The 17,631-nt window shown below is 37.0% G+C and overlaps 1 protein-coding gene across 1 annotated transcript in view; it reads right to left on the bottom strand.

Annotated features, from left to right (window-relative positions):
* GRIA3 (glutamate ionotropic receptor AMPA type subunit 3) overlaps positions 1–17,631 on the bottom strand; it is a 348,477-nt gene that overhangs the window by 276,217 nt on the left and 54,629 nt on the right. Inside the window, exon 2 of the mRNA XM_031056066.1 lies at positions 5,076–5,199. The gene's annotated coding sequence lies outside the window, so the exon portion shown is untranslated. The remainder of the gene's footprint in view (positions 1–5,075; positions 5,200–17,631) is intronic.

Below are 17,631 nucleotides of genomic sequence, written 5' to 3'. Positions count from 1 at the left end.
AGGACTAGAACGAGATGATTCCCCTATGAGATGACTGTGGAGGAAAGACTACAACATCCAAAAGCTAAGCTAAGTAAACAAGGACATTAATGTAAACTAGGTAAAAACAGGAGTAGAAAAAAGCCAGCCATTAATGAATCTCGCTGAACTAAGAAAACCCCAGCAAGCACTGAGACATTAAATTTGCAATTTTACTAATCTCTAAGTATAACTGTGTGTCAAAACTCCATGTAAATCATACATGAGCACAGAGAATGTGTGCTGTGTGGGAAGAGGAGCAATACATCAGAGCAGATGCTTCTCTGCATTAGCACTTTCTGGAAACAGCAAATGCTTGCAGATGTTCACAAAGGTGAGGTCTAGCTCCAGGTTGATCCCAACATTGACATCTACACCCCTGGTGCTGAAAGCAGCCCATGCATGTGCTCAGGACCCCACTGGTGCCCATCAGTCAGAAGAGGTCTTGTTCAGGAGTTGCAGGTTACTGGCCCCAGCAGCCTCTGCTTTAGCCACCACTAATTGCCTGGATCACAGCAAACCCCATCAAACAGAGGGCCCTGCTCCATGCAGCACCATGTCAAACCATGCTGACCTTTGGCATCCTTCTCTGAAACTTTCAGATGTTTCTGGGCAGCCCAGCTCTGCAGCTCCTTGTCCTCCTAACCATGATCTGACCTAAAGTAACCCTTCAGGGCAAGACTGCACATACAGAAGCAGAAAGGAACTGGAAATGCTGTCAGCAGCCAGCCTTCAGTGTCTTCGTATGTCTACTATGTTCAGAAAACTCTTACCTTCTAAGAAAATAAAATGACTGAATACACTGACCAAGGATTGTTAACAACTACAGACAAAATGGAGATGGAGAGAACAGTCACCAGGCTCATGGATCTCTGATGTTGTTTCACTAGGGGCAGCTGCTTTGTTCCTGTAAATCACAGCACCCACATGGCACCTGCCTGCTGCTCTTCTACACCAGTGCAGACAGTGAATTCCAGAAAAAAGACACTGTCTGTTCCTCCTAATCACTACAAACAGCCTCTTCATTTCTCTGTCTGTCCTTTGAAACTGTTGTGCTCTCTTGGAAATTAGAGGATTTTCCTGCCTTTAGTTTTCTAAGAGTAAAACAGTTCTCACTCTGTGACATGAAGTGAGCCAGCTGCTCCCTATTGCCTTATGTCATGGCCCATCTTTAAAATCCTTCGTTCTCAGACCTCTTGGAGTTACAATATTGAATAACAAGATGCATAAAAGTGAATGGATAAATGAAAGATAATCAGTATCACCTTGAAAGAGTAGTATTGACCTAAATCATATGTATGTGTTTTTGTATTTTGATACATACATACAAATGCATACACACATACACACTAAATGGGGAAATAAAATAACAGTTACTATCACAAAGGATCTGTTGTCAGATTTTATATTTGCCCTTAAATACTGGCCTTTTAAATGAATTCTTTTAGAAGTCAAACTATACATGTTCACAAAGGAAGCAGCTGAAAACCAGCAGCTCCTCTTACCCACACTAGTCAAAAAAAAAAACCCTGAATTTTCCCAGTTCTGTCAGAGACTCTATGTAAAATATCCCAACCTTGTACTCTTGCTCTTGTACAATGTCTGGAGGTTTTTCTTGCTGAAATAAATTGAGTTAAGAGGCAAGAATAGCTTTAGCTCATTGGACTCACTGGCATATCTGGCACATCTGCCTGTGTGATCAGCTGCACAAGATACCCTTAAACACAAGACATGGAAGCTGGTCTTTTTGCTGGGCTTAGAGGTGTGGCAGAGCAAAAAAAAAGTATTATTATTTGGCCTAATTCATGATTTACAGGCAATAGAATTTTAATAGATCTAAGCTACTTAAGCCATAAAAGCAACTGCACTCAGATACAACTTCAATAAAGAAATATTTAAAATTAGAGAAAAAGCAGTCGTTTTTGTGCTTCTCAATTAAGTTGATTTTTAAATATTGGCCCTTATTAAATTCTGTTTCCATTTTTCTGAATGTTAAAAAGGTCTTTGTTGGCATTAGGACCGTGATATATGAACCTTAGTTGCTATTCACACTTGGTATCCTGTATATGTCATTCTAACTAATAGGGGAAGCATGAAAATCAATATGTCTCTACTAAGAACTAAAACTATCTAAATTGACCTATGACATGCAGCAAAATAAACATTTCTCATCATTTTCTAAAATGGATTCTGCATTTTTCAGCTCCACAGTAGTTTGCACACTGAAAATATCTAATATTTATCTTTTACATTTGTAGTAAATGGTAGAATAAATGAACTATGTCCACTTAAGTACATTTTAATATTAGAGATAAATTTATATTTTCTGGAAAAACAAAGAAATAAAGCTACCAGGAACTCAATTTTGCTTGTTTCACATCCTTTAAAAAATTCAAACCTCTGGGAACTCACATTTTATAGCCGAAGTTGATGAGCCATCACAAAAAGACAGTAGACACTTCTGAAGTTATGGGCTGCTAGCTATAAATTGCTAAATTATAACTTCTGAATTCTTTTCTATTCATACAATAGGACAAAGGACTTTCTAGCATAATAATCTAATAGTAATTGTTACAATTGCTTTTTGCATGTTTGTCCTTCAATGGCTAAAATTAGTCTTTGTCTGCCCATATGGAGAAGACTTCCCTTGTCTTGAATTGGGAAGTGTCTGCTGCGTTCCTCATTCTCATGAAAACTGAAGAATTTTAGCAGTTCAAAATGCAGAAATTTGACACCCAGTAGTGGCATACTATTGCCAGAGCACTGAAACTCTGATATGAAACAGTACCCTCCTCCTCCCAACCCCAGTGAAATATTTCTTTCTCTGAACAAGACAGACCTGTGGCTTCTTGCTGATGAACAGCAAACCTTAGAATCTGTTTGCCAAACAGGTTTCACAGACTTCATGCCTGTTTCTAGCATTTCATCTGGAGACTGCACCACATGACATCTACTGAATGTTTTCAAAGGTTTCACAGTTGATGTGTCCCTTGGGGATATGGGTTAGGGATGGTTATTGGGGTGCTAGGTTCAATATGGACTGGATGATCTTGAAGATCTCCTGCAACCTTAATGTTTCTGTGATTATCAGCTAGACACCTATATCCGAAAATTATCTTCCCAGAAAGAACTCTGGACTATTAAAAAAATCTAAAATCTTAAAAAAAAAAGAGAAAAAAAATTCTGGTAGTTCACATTTTGCAGAGATAACATGCTAGAAGAGGATTTAAGATGCTCAAAAATCAAATCATTGTTGTATATACATAGGAAGAAGACAATTTTTCTAGGTTCTACATTTCAGCACAAAAGAACAAATGAAAAACCATTTGCCAACAATTTGTATGCCAAAAAATGAGAAGCCATAATTACAGGATTGCAAAGTTACACTCTTATATTAAAGGGAAGAAGAAAAAGGTAAATTTTCAGCTTTCTTAATATATTAGTTTTTCAATAAATGTACTTAAAGAACATTATTGTTCAGTTTTGCAGAGGAAAAGCAGTTAATTGCTTTCTATAATTACAACTAAAGAAAAATTTTATACCACATTTCAGAAGAAAAGCTATATGAAGAGCAATAAGTTCCTGAAAGAAATCTTCCCTGTGAGTTCTTCCAAAGGCATAGGCTAAAGATGAGCATTTTTATGAAGATGCACAGGCATTTTTATCTGAGTATTGCAGGTTAAAATCTTACTAATAAACATGCTCTTAACACACTGTGTGTCTTGTAATCTTCCTTCCACTCCACACTGCAGCCCTCATTTTACATTTCTGTTGATTCAAATAGACTGGAAGGAAATTGAAATCCTTTGCTTCATTCTTAAAAAGCTTCTAATTCCATATTTCAGCCAAAATCCTTTCTGCTCTATGTACTGCTTCAATAAACATTGCTCCCCACTCTTCTCCTCACATCTCTGACTCCTCCATTTGTGAAAATCCTATGCTGGAACTAAATTAAGAACTTAGAAAATGTAAATGAAGTAGGCAGAAAATGATTTATTGCAGCACCAAGAATTAAAAGTAATAGAACAATACAGGCCTTTTTGATCAATCTACAACGCCCCACAGGCAGTTTTATTTAAGTCAAAGTGTTATCTAAAATAAGAGGAAGAAAAAGCAATTCAAAAGTATATTCTAGAAATATCTTAAACTGGCTTTGTAGAGACACGAGGGTACTTGCTTTCTGCTGCATTAACACTGATGTGCTGATATGGTATCTGCAGAAGCCAGGCAATTAGAGCTCTGTGGGAGAGTGCTCACAGCACTCATTGAACTGCAGCACAGTTAAAAATACAATGTAAAATAGATGTAGATGAGAGAAGTTTAAATAGTCAAAATACATACAGAATGATTATTGACAGTTGTAATCAAGATTTCTAAAGACTTTACTAATTAAAAGTCTAAATAACTGAATACATGCTAATTCACTTAAAAAATTTAAGAATACAGACTGCTTTTTCTGGGAATAAGGCTTTTTTAGCCTCTACTTCTTTTCCAGATGCCTCAATATTGTTCAAAAATTGCCAGAAATCAAAAGATATTTGGTCAGATATTGTGTTAACTTATTAATACCAAAAGATGAAGAAGCTCAAAAGAGAGACATTTGACAGATAACAACCTACATTTATATGCACTTTATCCTATTATTAGCACACTTTAGACCTTAAAACACCCATGAAGAAACCTTAAATCAGGACTTTAAATTTAAACATCTGCAGATGTGAGTTCTGCTGTACAAATTTGTTGTCTGGCTCTTCCTTATTCTCCTGAGCCATAGGCAGACCCCCACAGGGAAGGGTGTAGTGAACATCCTTTTCTCTCCTCACTCCAGAAATCACAAGTTGAGCCCAGGAAATTTTTACCTGGTGCAGAATTTCAGAAAGACAACACTTGTATTCAGCTCCCTTTTACCAGGACTTTTCTAAAGGTGCACCAAGGTAAGACCACTCAGCTAAGGAGCTCTTACACCACACCCTTTGGATAATGACCTACACCACGTAAGAGTTAAATGTTAATGTGCCAACCAAAACTACAGGTGGTAGAATTTTGTTTCAACTTACTGCCAAAGAGCCAAGTTCATCACCTTTTCCTTCTGGTGGAGGCAGCAATTACAGGAGGACAGATAGAGGCTGGTAAATCCATTTTTATGTCCCCTTATTCAGCTTCATTGAAGAACTCTTGAGCCTATAATGAAACACAAATAAACAGCTCAAATCAGACAACATGATTGAAAGCATTCATTAAAGACTCATAGGATAAAATGAAACACCTCCATAGCAGGGAAGGGAGCTCCTGCCTCTCCATCAGGCCACTGCAAGGTAGCAGAATGGATTTCAGCCCTCAATGACCCTGGTCAGCCTAAGGCAAGGCCCAAGAGAGGGCCTCAGGAATCACCTCAGAGGTAAAAACCCTTTCCCCTGTCCCGAGTGCCTGCCAGGTACTCTTGGGTATGAAACATATTTGCTGGAGCTCACATGTGAAACTACACCCCAACTATTGCAATCCAAAGGCCCAAACAGGATAGATTGTGACTGGCTGTGATTGAGACCAGAAAACAGTGGGGGATCAAAGAGTTTGGGGTGAAAGATCCCCAACATCCCTTTGTAACACCTGAAAAATTATTCTTTAATGAAATTATTCTCTGCTGGATAGCAATTGCAGAGTAATGTGTGTGTTTATCAGCTATCACATGTCAAATATGTGTCATGAAGATACTGCTGCCACTTATTTTTTCCCTCAAATGCAACGTCATTTAAATATTTATGTACCATCTTTCTTTGAAACTCGGTTTGTAATTGCATAGTATTTTTCAAAATAATCCGTCCACTCATGGAATACAGTCAATTGGGATATGAGATCAATAACGTACAAAATGTCATATTTTGTGCTAAGCTTTTATTCTTATTAAATGAATTTAGACTGTCTTTAGGCTAGTTATTACCAAAGTGCTAATCTGGTGATTCTTCATTTCTCTGAAACAAAGCAGCAGCTTTAAGTATCACTCTCCTTGGAGAACAGTTTATGTTATAGAATTTAACATCCCACCTAACAACACCTAAGGAGATTGATCTGGAGAGGCAAAGACTGAAAAACCTCCACTGCCTGGAAGAAATCATTCTTCCTAAAAAAGAATATGAGATTTTATCAGGAACATAGGCAGGATACAGGGAAGTCTGACACTCTTCATGATATATTTGTTCTATTTTTCTTCCATAAAGCGCCATATTCACTGAAAAAGTCAGCTCCTTTCTAGATATCTGATAACACATTCACCACTAAATTCTAAATTTTATTTGAAAAAATGAAACCCTTAAAACCTGTTTCCTGAAGCAGGAAACTTCCACAATAAGGTAAAAAAAATCTTCAGTCAACTGAAATAATGCAGCTTCAAAGGAAAACTTGGCAATTTTTCCTTGCCTTCCTCATTTCCAATAAAATATGTACCCTTATAATCAAAATTCAAATATTCTCTTGAGAAAAAATGCAGGTGATTGCTAAAACAAACAGATGGTACACAAACTTCTGAGGAAATTTCTTTTCGTAACATATGATAGAAATTATCTAGCTACATAATTGAATATGTAACATGAATGCAAGGAAACACTGACTAAATTTATGCACTGGCCTTTTATCAAATACTTTTTTTCCCCTTGAGAAAGCATAGTTTGCTCTTTTAAATATCTTTTGTTTTATCAACTGTGTTCCCATAGGCTAATTCTTTCTCAGGGCTGTAATGTCAGTAAGTCATCTAGATGCTGAAAGTGCAAGAAAACTTTGACATTTAGAAGCAAGCTAATTAATTTGCTTTAGAAATGCTCTAAAAGGCTACAGAAATTAGCATCTTTCAGAAGGAAGCCAATGGTCTGGACAAGGAATAGAAACATAATAAACTATAAACAAAGGCAAATAAACTCTAAACAAATTTTACTTTGAAAATTGTAATTTTTAAGGAGGTCTTTCATCAGACTAATTTTCGTTTTTAAAATTTCTCTACTTTGTAATGTGATAATTTATTTTCAAAAATTTCCTAAATAGGAAAAGAAATATTCCATTACTTCATTTTTATGGAAGAGTTTTATGGTCTAAGCCCTGTTCTCCTGATAGTGCCACACACAAATTTTGACTCTTCTTGGTTCAGAAAGAGCACTGAAGTTACTTCCCCAGGTAATTATTTAGTCTTGTGTTTCTTGTCACTGCTTTATCCAGCTCTGCTGCTCCATCTGACACCTGTCTTTTGCCTGTGCTGAAAACAGCAGAATTTGGGATCTATGAAGAGCAGCTACTCAGCAAAAAATGGCATGGAGCCTGAACAGACTATCCAAAGCACACTTTATATTCATACTGAAACCAGCCCTGGAAGAAGAGGCACACAAATCTCTTCTTTCAGTGTTCCCTGTCCTACAGGGACTAGTGTCTATCCTTATGGCTTTTTCTTCCAGAGTTACTCACACACACATGACACGTCTTCCTAGTCACACAAATCAGAAAAATACCATTAATGAACATAAGCAGCATTTTTTCTCTAAAGCAGCACAGAAAACCTTGTTAGATTCTGTACAGCAACATCACTGTCCATAACATTGTATTAAATTATAGAGTCACCAACTCAAGCTTGGGTGTTTTCCACAAATTAATGTAGCAAACTGATTCCAACATTTTAATCAGTTCCACTGTCCAAATGGCCCTTCAGTTGTTTTAACATTGTGGAACAAGTGGCTACTCTGAGAATTTGATTGCCAAGGAATTTCATTTAGTGAGGTTCACCAACATGATTTAATGTTAAGAAATAACTTCCAGTCCAAAACCTGCAATGTTTAAATTGGTGGTATTTAATATTACTACAATATCAGTAAGAAGCAGTGAGGTAGCTACTGCTACATATGGAAGTTATATAATTCCAACATAAATCACAATGCTACATCTGATTGTACTACTACCACAAAACCATGTTAGACCAAACTAAAATTATTTAATACATAGGGAAATTCATACATTAGCATGGGATTTTAAGACAATCCTTTGTTTTGATTTTTATTTTCAAGTAGAAGTGTTCTAAATGCTGTGGGACTTTCTCCAAAGAAAAATCGACTTTCTTCTTAGTGTTAAAATTGATTTGCACCAGGCAGATTCTAGAATTTTACATTTCATTTCTACAGGCTTGATGCTGTGATATACATACAAAATGATTGATTCTGTGGATTTCTGTGCCTTAAAAATCTTACAAATTGCTGGATTAAGCTAATATTCATGTCAGCCCCAGTAAGAAAAGTGAAATTAATGCATACACTCTAAGCTATAGAGAATGTTGAAACAAAGCAAAATAAATGGAGGAGACCAATACAAATGTCTCCTCACAGGAGCAATGCCTATTAAAACCTCAAAGCAAGAAAGAAATATCCCTGAATATAACTTTACACATTTGTCAGAAGTTTTACAATTGTTAACCTACAACAAAGCAGTTAGATCTCTAGGCATCTTTTGCCTAATTTCCCTTTTTGGGCCAGCACTTGTCAGCCTCTGTATTTTGGCTTTCAAGTCAAAAGTCTTCTCTACATAAAAGAAGTGCAAGCATTCCTAAATCATAACTGTAAAGCATATTCGCTGTTTCAGGAGAGGTTACATTCTACATTTTTAAAGCAAATGTTAAAGCCCATAAAAAAGATGGGCTTATTAGTATAATTTATACATCAGATTATTTATAAACTCATATTTGTAGGGCCCTGATTTTTCATTGTCTAATCATGAAAGAGGCTTTATTATCACACAGACATATGCAATGCAAACTGGCCAAAAACCCAACCTTGAGTCTGAAGAAAGGAACAGCCCTACCTTCTCCACTGGGTAATTTTTATCAGTGAAGGAAAAAAATAAAAATAACAAAATCACCTCCATGACCCCTCAGACTTTTACCCATAGTTGTTACGTTACAACAAGAGATCACTGCCACACACTGTTCTGAACTAAGAAATATAGTTTCTCTTCATTTGCTTCCATCAGAACAAGTACCAAAACTCTGGTTGATGACTGCAAATCTAATGCAATGAACTAAAAGTTCAGCTGGTTATGCCCAGTCAGTGGAGACAGATGCCTAAAACAGCTGCAGTGAGTCAGCCCTGAGCACAGGGACCCTGGACAGCTGCCCAGATGCTGAAACACCACACCAAGGAAGCACTAGAAGCAACATGGACACCACATGCACTGCAGCTCTCTGGAAGCAAGGGCGTGGCTGACCTTCAAGTTCACCTTCTCTGCTCTCATATAGCCTGAACTCATCAGAGCTGATGCACCCACTGCAACCAGAACCATGCTAAGGAGAATTCTAGATTCAAGTGTGGGCACTTCTTCATTCAGGAATTTTACTGTCCTTTGTGGTGAAATGTTCTAGCCTGTAAGCATTTTAGGAAGCAATGGGAGCCAGGTGACAAGGTACTGAGCATTCTCTAACCAACCTGGGAAATAGCTGAAGCAGAATTATCTTGAAATGTGAGTATTCCTTACTGACTTCCCTTTCTAAAGCTGAGACTTTAATCAAGATCATAGCAATTCACATATAAAGAATTTAAGTATTGCTCGTCCGACTTTACCTTGGCCAAAAAACCCAAAACCACAAAAATCCCCAAACTCTGAGAGATTGAACTGACTTTTGCCATCTGCATCAATTCAAGGGCAAAGCTGCCTTTCTGGAATTGTAATCATTGTATCAAGGTAGGACTACGATTTGGCTACTTCACAGAGCACATCAAATAGCAGGTTTTATCTGGGCTCTAACAGCAATCACTAACTCATACCACACAAGAAAAAAGACGTTTCCTGAAAGAAAGGGCCTGCTTTCAGGAAAAATGAGACCTTAGCTAACACAGTGCATGAAGAGGAATATCACCAATGACATTTTTTTTTTCTGCTTTGCCTCTCTAAGGGTTGCAATCCTTATTTCAATGCTGTTACTTAACCTTACTCAAATAATACCCCAAGTTTGCAGCGTTACACAGTGTTACAAAGCTGTGAATTCAGTGCCTCTGGTGATGAATGAAGTACAGAAAATTTCTAGTGTATATACATATTTAAGACCTTGTCTACAGATGTTTGCAGGTGACTCCACATGAAGCTTATGTATGCAGGCCCTGTACCTGTACCAGCATGTTTAGAGTAAGATTTTCACATGAGCACTTGGACTGTGTGAAGACTAAAAAGCTTCAGTCTTCAATCACTCTGATTAGGCAATGGAAATGAAGCCTGAAATTCTCCAATGGAAATGCTAGCAATAGAGTTAAATTAAATGTAAAGTATAGAACAGTCTATTATAGAGTTTTCTATTGATTTATAATTTGGGGGGGTTAGCAGCAGATAAGCACTCAGTCACTCCAGGGCATAGCTGTCTTTTTTAGAAATCCTTTGTTCTAGAATTCCAGTGGGAGATTTTTGCTGAGATGAGGCATTTAGGTATGACAAGCAGTGCTTCCTACTTTCACTTGAGTCAGAAAAGCTAATATGCAAATAGTCAGAAATTAAATCCAAATCATTGACAAATGACTGTTTCTGAGATTTGAAGTGAGTTCATTTTCCAAAAAATAAGCTGCCGAGTGCTAATCTAATGCTTTAAAAGACCAGCCTACCCAGGCAATGTAGGAGGATGTCATTAATAAAACACTAGCATTTAGATTTTTCTTTAAAGAACATGCTGAGAGCTGAAGAACATGTCTTTAAATCTCTGTAGCAGAGGTGGGTCATAGAATCCCATTTGCCTGTAAAGAACACAAGAGTTTCCTACTTTTTTAACTCGGAGAAGATAGAAGCTACAGGAGGACAGCATAACAGAATGCAGAAATCTCCCCAAGACCTAACCAATACAAAGGTACACAGGAGTTAAAAAAAAAGGAAATAAACAAAAAAGTGATGCTCTATTCTACAGTTATTCACATTTAGGATTCACTTAAAGAAAGCATTTCTAGATGGTCATAAAAGTAAATGCATTCAGGGAAAGCTTATCTGACACATATGAGAAATGATCTGTAGAGTAGGTCCAGTCTAAGTGTTATATGGATGTAAGACTGCATTTGAAAAACCACTAAAAGCATGGAATCCAGGGTTACTAACTTCTAACTCAGTCTTATGGATGTGCTACCCTCTGGTACATAGGGTCTCTGAGTCAGCCTCGAAAATGAAAAAGATGAAAACATCTTATTTACTTGTCTTTAAGTGTGCAGTGGAAATGAGGGCTGACTGAAGAGCTACATTAAGGCCACATACAAATGGCAAGGGAAAAAATACAGAAAAATGCAGCAAGACATCTGCAGAAAAACAGGCCAAAGATCATGTGTAGAATGAGGACTGCATAGTTAAACGTGCCCACTCAGAAAGTGGGTCTGGAGGTTAAAATGAAAAATTACATGACATAATTATTTAATGTGTGCAATTCTGGTCCCTTCTCACTCCCATATAATTTCAGAAATTATATAGGAGATCTAGAAGCAGCTCAGGAAATTATGACAGCAATGGGCAAAGTTAGGAACAGCTGCTAAACCTGTCAGAGAGGACAGGACAGAGAAAGCTGAGCTGCAAGATCATTAATGGTGCAGAGGAGATTTTGATGTCCAAAAAAGAAAAAAAAGCTTAGGAACTTCAGACAAAAACCATCAGGAAAAGGCAAACACAAAGTTCATATGGGATTTGATTTTGCAAGCCTTACTGCAGAAGATAAAGATGCTGAAAATGGATCTGACCTCAAGGGAAATTGGGACAAGCTCATGAAAGAGCAGGCTTCTAAGGCTATTGAGTACAATGTCACCACTCTTGCATAGAAGATTCTTTCACTCAGAAGTGTTGGGGGCTGAGAAGATATTTAGTGAGACATCACAGTTTGTTTGCTCTGTTGGGTGCTTTTCTCCAAGTCATTCACTTTGGCTGCTGCCACAAACAGGACACTAGGCAAAAAAAAAAAAAATTGTAGTGAAATTATGCATAAGTTTTGTCCTGCTTTTAAATAAATACAGCTGGTGGATCATGACTATTTTGTGGTAAGTCTGGAGTAGCCAAGTCCTTTGGGCACTGCTCCTAGTTTTCTTTCAGCTCAGAATACTTGACACAACTTTCTTGACTCCTTTTAGCCAACACATTTCAACTGTGTACTGGATTATTCCACTTCAACTGGAGCCTAGCTGCTGAGTCATAATGTATTAAAAAGACCAAAGATTTTGCAAAAAAACTATGAAAAATGAATAATCCTCTCCCAACAAACTTCTAACAAGGTGCTTTGAGGCAAGAGCTTTTCATCAAATTCAGGACTTTAAAGCTGGCATTCAATTAAGTATTTCTAATGAGCAAAAGCAGAAGTATAACCAGCAAAATGTTGTCAAGAGCTTTTTCATTCAATCAACTGGCTGTGAGTCAAGTAAAAAGACAGGAATATTCAACATTTTTCCACAAATGGGAATGTGAAATTGCAGGTTATATATAGTCTTCTCCAGAGCAGATGCTGCTATTCACACACACCAAGTACACTGAGCAATGGGCTGTTACCACCCCTCAAGGCTTCCAAACACAAACCAGGTAACCTTGAATTACAATGTAGGTTAAAATAAGTTCTGAACTGTGAGAATAGCTTTGGAAGTGTAAATAACCAAAACATTTCAGTACAGTCCTCATGTAGTTCAAGAGAATTTTCAGAACTCAAATTTCTGTGAGATCCCATGTATCAATATGCCTCACATGTAAAAGAAATGAACACAACAGAGGGTGAATACTTTTTGCCTTTATTTCAAAGCCAAGTTCCTGTTCTGAGCAGTGTTCATGTGTGTGCTTATCAGTTTACTTCCCTAACAATAACTGGGAGGTTACAGAAATAATTTCTGTGTTCTGTATGGAATGGTCTAAAATTCAGACAGGATCTGTAGAAATATTTGTAAATAAATAGTCTGTTGGAAAACAGGAAAGTTCAGAAACTTCAGAAAAATTGAATAATTTTTGCTCTCAGTCAAGTTACTAGTTTTAACTTCTTTGTTGTCCAGTTTTCCCATTATAAAATACATACTGACAAATCCTAAGCAGCTGTAAATTCATATTAATTACAAAAATAATCCTACAAACCATTTTTTTTTGCAATTGGAAAAATTTGTAAATCCCTTCTGAAAAAAGTTTCTAAAAAGAAATAATTTTCTATTATTTATATTTTTATTCTTTCAATTTTGTATTTTTTATACCCATCCATTTATTTTCTTATAAAACCAAAATGTACTGCAATTGAATATTCTAATTTAAACTTCATTGGCATTTTTTCCAATTTTTTTTTCAAAATTTTCTTCAGCTGTTTAAAAATCAACTGTTGCTTGTTTTGATGTCTACCCCAAAATAAAGATCTAGAATTCTTCACAAAGGAAACTTTCTGAGATTTGAGCAGCCAGAGTATAAACTAAACACACAACATAAATAGTGGAAGAGTATGGATGAATATTAATTCAACATCTTTATTCTAATCTGCAGGAATCAAAAGAAAAAAAATGTTCCCAGAGTATTATGAAAATCTCCATCTCTTTTCAATACAATTCTTCATCAAGAGTTTAAACATAACTGTCATAAGAGGCACTGATCCCATACTTCTGCTGTTAGCACCTGGTCCTGGCAGCTTTGAGAGGTTCAAAACTCAAGCACATGAATTTGCCTGCACCTAACATTAAACAAAGGGGTCTGAAAACCCCTGCATGTCACCAGGAAGTGATTTTGTTACACTGTGCAGCACCACACTGTGTTTAACACCTTGGCAACAGGTAAGGCTAGAGGTTAGTGAGGATTAAATGATGCTGCTATTAGAAATCTATCATTCAACTAAAACACTTTGCTGCAAAGCTTTTGCTCAAGTTAAATGTCAGGTGTAAAACTTTCTCTGGTTCAAATATTTGGGCACACAGAGAGCAGGAATAAAGTGCTCCTGAGTTACCAGCTCAGGCCTCTGGCTCCAGTTTGCTCTGCTTCTCATACTCCAAGTGGCTGGAAATGAAACATTTGAAAGACTAATTCCCTAAGAACAGGGAATCCAATCCAAATCTCTTCTGTATTTGAGTGCACCAGATTATTTTGGGCTGTGGTTCACTCTTTTTTCTTGTCAGAAACCCCTCTGTCCCACCTAGAACTACATCTCACTAATCAGCAGGGGCTGCCAGCCCAGAAGAGAGAGTTGCTTTCCTGGGAAGCAAAAACCAGCAAAATGCATCCAGTGTTAAAAACAAAACCCATGACAAACCCATCTGACACCTACATAAAGCTGAAATCCTGAGCACAGTTACTGAATGCTCTAGTTACAACAAGTACAGAACCCTAACTAGAAAAATAAACCTTTCTGTGGGATGAAACTTAGAAAGGATTTTTTTTTTTCTGGCAGGTAAACCGTGTCAAGGCAAGATTGCTAGTAAATTTTCTTTTGTTTTGTTTCAGAGTTTGATGTTATATATGTTAGTCAGTCTTTAATTAACCTAAGCAGCACAGTTGGCTAAGTGTGGGAAGGTTTTACATTCTTATAAAATAGTAGAAGAAAATTTTAATACTTATGCTGCACAACAATAATAATAATAATTTAGCATTTCTCCAAGGAAATTTATGATGAATATGCAACTTATCATTTTCAAAAGCAATAAAATAACACTCTAAGTAACAAAACAACTATTCCTGTACTTTCAAATTAATATCAATTTACAAATTTCCAAATAACATAGCCAAACATATTTTATTTAGTTATTTATTTTTCATCTAACTATCACAGAAGATCATCTCAGCTTCTAGGTGCCCTAACATAACAATAAAAAATCATTACCCTAAACCCAGCACAATAGCCTAATAAAATAAAACTACCAGATAATAACTCTGACCAAACAGTCTTTTCCCTTCTGACAGCTGCAGAAAAAATATCACTCTACACATTCTGGGTTCTTTTCAAGAAGCTGAACTTGGCATTTTGTTTTGAAGCCTAGTCTCACCAAGTTCAATTTTATGGATGAAGGACATCCCAAACTATGAAGGAGAAACTGATGTAACCATTTCTGGTACTGAAACTGTAACCATGCAAGAGGCAGTACCGAAGCAGTAATTTCAAGAAACACACATCTTTTTACCAAACCCTTACATTTCTACTGGCAAATATCTCAGAGCACTCCTGTAACCTTCTCACAGAGAATAACTTCACCAACTGAACAGGTCACCCTGTTGTTTTAGTGCCTGTTTGCACATGGACTTTTGAGACACATTTCACAGCACAAAACAACTCCTACTTTTAGGCAACAAAAATAAGATCAGAAGCAATGAAATGTAGCAGGAAATGGTTGAGCCTCTCAAGAGACTGGCATGTGTCCACACACCCAGAAGAGTAAGCACTGTTCATTCACAGATTCCTGTTCTAGCTTTAAAATAGGAAACCCAGGTAGCAGTGGCATAATCCTGGTGGCAAGGATTACAGCAAGGGCTGGAAATCCCTCTTGGGTGCCAGGAAAATCTTCAAACCATTCTTTATCTATTTTGTCACCATTAACTTCACTCTGTAATACTGAAGCCAGCCAGACTATCCCTATTTCTGTGGTGTCAATGCAGATCTATTCAAACAAGAAAATGAAATAAAAAGACCCCACAATTAGTAATTTGCTCCTTTTAAAGAACCTACAGCAGGCTGGGAACTGGTAAGCATCTCATTTACCAGCTGTGCAACTGCAGCTGCCATTTGCTACTGTTCAAATTCTTGGCATCTTCGCCAGCCCAGCAGTTTGGGTGGCCAGAGATTGGACTGCTGAGATGCAGAGGAGCCTCCCTCAGCACAGCCTGAGCCAGTGACATCAGTACACCTTGCACAGGCAGGGGCAAACATTTGGGGGAATGAATATTTTATCTCTTTATCTTCTCACTCCAATCCCTTGAACACTTGTAAAGCAAAAACAGCAACAGTACTGGGACTCCAGAGTACTCTGGGCACAGACTTGTACCTGGGACCACTGTGAAGCAACCTAACCACCAGAGAGCATCAAAAATGCACTTTCAACATACAGAGAACACCTAAGCACAGTCTGCTGCAGACAACACTGACTAGCAGATGGCCATTGATTAAAGATGAGTGCCATAGCTAATGACAAAAACTAAAGAAAAAGGTGGAAGAAATACAAGCAGACTGAGAATCACATAAACACCACAGTTACCTATTCTCCAACTCAACATGGGACATTAATCTACCAGTAAATCACTGAGAAGATTGCCAGGACACTTTAAAGCAGGAGCTGAATGTTATATCATGTGAACTTCTGCTAGACAAAAAAAATGTCAATTTCCCCCTGCAAAGGACTCTTGGGATTTCTCCAGCCAAAACAGATGAGGCTTTAAAGAGCAACCCAAGCCTTCACAAAGGAGGAGAAGGTATCTCTTATCTGTGAAAATAAAAAAGAAGTGTGTAAACAGTGGCTATTCCAGAGTATTGACAGATAGGATCACTGTCCTTTTCCACACATAAGCCTTCAAAGATTCCCACTTTATACTTGCATTATATAAGAAGGAAAGAAAATCTTAGCGCAGCAGTTTGGATAATCCTCTCTTCTCTTTGGGTTAAGTCTGGGCACAGTACTTTGGTGGGCTTTCAAACTCTTCCAAAAGATATGGGAAGGTTTAAAAAATGTCCAGTTTTCTATCAAAAGATGACTCAAAAGATTTTCTAAAAAATCTTTTTCTCCAGCTATACAATATGTGTGTGTCCTCACTGTGCACAGAGCTGTTGACCGACCTTCAAGAAATAAATGTCAGGTATTTATAATCACTAAAACAGCCAACAAATAATTTTATGGGTTAAGAATCATTGAGTTTTAATAAAAAGATTATCACAGCTACCATACTCTATCTTTAAATTAATTACTTTACTTTCTAAAGTAAATTACTACTTTGCTATCACTAAATGGGGAAAAAAAATATTCAACTCTAAAGGAGTAAATAATATTATGTAAGAGCATCATTTTATTTCCAAAGGGCATTTTTAAACTAAAGCTTGGCATATAATGTTGAAGCTACCCATGAATAGCGCATTTTTTTAATTTTAGACACTAATGTTCAATGGTTTGAAAATTTTTAATGAGAGCTTCCATCTCTGTCAATTGAAGACCCTGGAAAACAGAATTAAGAGTTGAAGTCTTGTTCAGCATTTTAGAAAGTAACTCTGCCTTTAAACATTTTAAAATTCTTCTATAAACTTAATTCCTATTCATTTGGCTGCTGTACATTTCCATAAGCTGTCCTGCCTAAAATCAAGTAGTACTGTGCAGACATGGAGAGTTGCCCTCCTTTACGGAACAAAAAGACTTGTTAGATCTCTTAGAGAAAAATATGCCTTAAATTTCAGACTGAAGGTGAAGCTCTTGTCTGCCATCAAATGCATCTTCCCTCACAATCAACAGAACCAGCAACATTGACTGAAAGTCAAGTTCTTGTCATTAATTCTCAGGTAACTGCAAGGAATGCTTTTTCTATATTACCAAAAACTACATGTTTCCCACACTCCCTCACAGAAGAAATGCATCATTAGAGAGGTTAAAGAGATTGTTTAAGGGATAACAAAAGAGCCTTTAAATTTTATCAGATGTCAGATTTGAGCTGATTCCTCACTTC

The sequence above is a fragment of the Geospiza fortis genome, unplaced genomic scaffold (assembly GCF_000277835.1).
Source record: "Geospiza fortis unplaced genomic scaffold, GeoFor_1.0 scaffold157, whole genome shotgun sequence".
In the NCBI taxonomy this organism is placed as follows: domain Eukaryota; kingdom Metazoa; phylum Chordata; class Aves; order Passeriformes; family Thraupidae; genus Geospiza; species Geospiza fortis.
Note: the sequence above shows the minus strand (reverse complement) of the source record. Positions and strands in the feature narration are given on the sequence as shown.